Below are 532 nucleotides of genomic sequence, written 5' to 3'. Positions count from 1 at the left end.
CGCGTGCAGGTGGCTCCCAGCAGGCGGGATGGGAGCCCAGGCCTCCGCTCCCAAAATGGTAGTGGGCCACTGCACAGGTCCCATGGGAGCTGCGCCGGGCTGGGGCTGGCACCGGGAGTAGCAGGGAGAGCTGTTAGGGTCTTGGCTGGGAAGGCAGGGCCCCCAGCAGCGGCAGTTGCAGCGTGGTACAACACAGCAGGCTCCTTTCTGCTCCCAGACATCAGGAGCAGCTCAACAATTAGGACTGGCTTCTATTAATATGCAAATTTCTGCTGCCATGGCAATACTCTTATAAATGCAAATTGCAGTGGGAACCATTGTTGGAGAGACCTGTGCTGGGCCCTGGACTTTGAGCAGATGCTCCTAATTGAGCTCCCCCAGAGCCTGTGGCCCTGGGCAGCCCAGGGCAGCGCTGCCAGCAGCCGCGGTGGCACGGGCAGCAGCTTCCCCAGCTGGCAGCACCGCTGTGGTGCCCCGGCACAGAGCTCGGCTCTGTTGGCACAGACGCTGGCGGGGCCGCCCGGCGCCACAG

The sequence above is a fragment of the Egretta garzetta genome, unplaced genomic scaffold (assembly GCF_000687185.1).
Source record: "Egretta garzetta isolate BGI_Z169 unplaced genomic scaffold, ASM68718v1 scaffold245, whole genome shotgun sequence".
NCBI lineage: Eukaryota > Metazoa > Chordata > Aves > Pelecaniformes > Ardeidae > Egretta > Egretta garzetta.
This window is presented reverse-complemented; position numbering follows the sequence as displayed.